The sequence below is a fragment of the Octopus bimaculoides genome, chromosome 6 (assembly GCF_001194135.2).
Source record: "Octopus bimaculoides isolate UCB-OBI-ISO-001 chromosome 6, ASM119413v2, whole genome shotgun sequence".
NCBI lineage: Eukaryota > Metazoa > Mollusca > Cephalopoda > Octopoda > Octopodidae > Octopus > Octopus bimaculoides.
The window spans coordinates 116,807,458-116,811,368 of NC_068986.1; positions in this window are offsets into that span (position 1 = coordinate 116,807,458).

Below are 3,911 nucleotides of genomic sequence, written 5' to 3' on the forward strand. Positions count from 1 at the left end.
ACACACACACACACACACACACACACACACACACACACACACATACATTTATTTTAATAAAAAGGAAATCAATTATGTATATCAACTATCATGTAGTTTAAAAGTTATCGTGTAGTTATAAAATGATACAATATACGTAGACATTCACAGATATACATATATAAGGAAAGATTGCATATTCTGGAGTTCGTATTGTACGGGTACGCAGTTTTTATCATTGACCAGGTTATGTTGTATCTTCTTTTCCATCAGACTCCATATTTGTTTGGCAAAGGATGTGTTGTGCCGTTCGTCTTTATTCTGAAATGATGAACGTAATTTAGCCATCGATTTTTGAAAGAACTAAAATTCTTTTGCAAGAATCTGGATAGTGCAACTGTATACGATGTTTTTTTTTTTTTTTTGAGACATTCATTTCTCAGAGGACATGCTGCTTCATTTCTACAATTACACTGTTTCTTTTCCTTAAACTTAAATTAGTCATTATTAGCATTATGTGCTATCTGTATTATTAATACAGTAATCATTATATTTTCGTTTTATTATTATTATTATTATTGTTGTTGTTGTTGTTGTTGTTGTTGTCGTCGTCGTCGTTATTATTATTATTATTATTATTATTATTCATCGCTTAACATCCGCCTTCCATGCTAGCAAGAGTGGAACGGTTTGACAGGAGCCAGTCAGGCAGAAGCCTGCACCAGACTTCTGTGGCTGTTTTGGCAGGATATTTACAGCTGGATGTCCATCCTGAAACCAACCACTCAGTAGAGTGGTCCTAGTGCTTTTTACGTGGCACAAGCACAGGCGAGGTTAATTTTGGCAAGGTTTTTACAGCTGGATGCTCTTCCTAACGCCAACCACTTTACAGTGTGGACTGGGTGCTTTTAAGTGGCACCTGCACTGACAGGGTCACCAAGTACTTGCAAGACAAAAACTCTTTTGAGAGGGGAGGGGGTATTGGAGGAGGTGATCTTGTGTCGGATGAGAGACAGAAACAGGTGTCTTGTTGTAGAAGAAGTACTAGGTTACCCAGCCGGGGGAGGGAAGAGAGAGATTAGGGATGAAGACAGAAACAAGTGCACTGCTGCAAAGAAAATACATGGTTACCCAATCTGAGGGAAGTGTAGAGGAAGGAAAGAGAGAGAGAGAGAGAGAGAGAGAGAGAGAGAGAGAGAGAGAGAGAGAGAGAGAGAGAGAGAGAGAGAGAGAGAGAGAGAGAGAGAGAGAGAGTGGGAGACAGCAGAATAAAGATGGTTGCAAAGTGTCGGGCATACTCACAAGGGACGGGGATCAGAAGATAAATGAGATGGTTGAGTAAAGGAAGAAAGATATATAGATAGTGGCAAGTGCCAGGGCATACCCTTGAGGTTCAAATGCCATAATATAAGTGGCAGGATATTGCGAGAAAGCGCGATTAGAGAGTGCGGAGGGTGGGGACGAGAACAGGATTGGGGAATGAGAGGTAGGCATAGTGTGTGATGGAGGAAATATGAGGAAGAGAAATGTAGAATGGTTTGTTGGGGTATGGTGTGTGAAAAGTTTTCTTGTTACATGTGGGTGGAACACACAGGTCGGGGTCTAGCAGATAAAAATGAAACAGGAAGACAGAGCGTGTGGGTAGAACACACAAGTCGGGGCTAGCAGGGAGCAATGATATAGTGGGACAGGGCCAAGAGGACAGGATTGAGGAGTGGGAGGTAAGCATAGTACATGAAGTGGGAATGCGAGGAAGAAAAGAGATGTAGAGACATAGTTTGGTTCGTTGTGGTAGAGTGTGTGAGAAGTTTTCTTGTTAAGTGTGGGTGGGACACACAGCACTTCTAGAACTCAGTTTCACTGACATAGGTGGTTCTTCTCAAGAACCTCATATCGCCAGACATCTCAGGCCATGGCCATTTCCTCCATGGGGCCCAACATCCTGAGTTCAGTCCTTACCACTTCATCCAACGTCTGCCTGGGTCTCCCTCTTCCATGGGTACCATCCACTTTCAGTGATCAGCACTTCTTTATGCTGCTGTCCTCATTCATACACATCACATGTCCAAACCAACGTAGTCTTCACTCTTGCATCCTACATTTGATTCCTCTTATGCCCAACTTTTCTCTCAATACATTTGCACTTTGTCGTAACTCATGTAAACTATGAAGTACCGGCACTGTCATGGTATTAGCTGTCAGAAGTGAAAGTAGAAAAATCTGACAAAGAACGTTACTGCTGGTTTGAGTTGATTCTTTGGCTACTGACAGCTAATACCATGACTGGCCGGAGCGAGCTATCTGTCTGTCTGTCTGTCTCTCTCTCTCTCTCTCTCTCTCTCTCTCTCTCTCTCTCTCTCTCTCTCTCTCTATCTATCTATCTATCTATCTATCACTCGAAAGTTATTGGAACAAATTTGACACCTATATCCATGCGTTTGAAAACACACAGAGTATAAGGCTACTACTAAAGCAGAGTGGTCCCGAATGCGCAGTCGCGCGTCCGCGCTAGCTAGTCGTGAGCGGTCGATCCTATTATTTCTAAACTTCAAACTTCATTTGTTTTCTATTTTGATAAATTCTCTCTGTTGAAAATTATATTTTTATATTTTAAATAATTTGCAATTTCAGAAAATATATTTTTATATTAAATTTGCGTTTTCTAATTTGATAAATTCTACGGACACAAACAGAGGTGAACGAGTGATAGATAGATAGATAGATAGATAGATAGATAGATAGATAGATAGATAGATAGATAGAGGGAGATAGTGAGATAGACAGACAGATAGATAGCTCCGGCCAGTCAGTAGCCAAAGAATCAACTCAAACCAGCAGTAACGTTCCTTGTCAGTTCTACTTTCAATTCTGACAGTACCTACTGTAAGCTAATGGAGTGCTATGCTTTGGGTTCTCTACTTGTTCTAGTGACTCTCTCCCATCCCTGTATTATGTCTGCCTCTTCCCCATCACCCTGGTTCCACAGACTGCCCAACCACATCATATCTCTCACTGTCCTTCCTTTTCCCCAGTGACTATCATCTTTATTATTCCTACTACTCGCCGCTCCCATTTTTCTGCATTCTTTTCTCCCCCACTCCGCCAGCTAATAGTTTTATTTCATCTTCCGTTTCACCCTACCCAGTTGGTCAGTCTGCCTCCCTATCCCTCATTTACCTTCCCATACAATCTTGCAAACCACCCACACACCCACTTCTAATCAGCACGTGCTTTGTGCGACCACTTGGGTACCTTATCACCATTATCTATGTCTTGCATCTCCTACTTGTCATTTCCCCCTACTATATGTGAGCACCTATGCAGATCCCTTTTCAGGAAGCTGCTCTGCATCCCTCCTCATAGAAACCCCCTCGTCCCTAGCATGAAGCTAACCCCTCGCCTCCTCTAGGGATCATAGTTCCGCGAACTGCATAGGGACCTCAATAGTGCAGATGGTATGAAAAAAGTATCCAGTCCATGCTGCAAAACGGTTGGCATTAGGAAGGTCATCCAGCCGTAAAAAAACCATGCCAAAGCAGATATTGGAGCTTGATGCAATCCATAGACACATCAGATCCCACCAAACCAACCAGCCATACCAGCATGAAACGCGGACGTTAAATGATCATTAATCAACCAATCAGCCTTCGACGTGGTTGAACAACCTGTAGTGAAACTACCTCCCGCCATTAGATACAAACTACTATCGCCATTACATACAATCTTCTCATTTAAATACAAATAAATGCGAGCGTAGTAGAGAACCCATTCCTTGTCATCACGTGACTGATCATTATTCGAATCGGCAACTTCTTCGAACCGTTCCCGCCAGAACGCAAACTGACCAATCACAGCCCTTAATAAGGTCACGTGATAGAGTATATTTCTGATATCTGGTGAGCCCCCTTAACGCTATAAATAGATCAACTCAT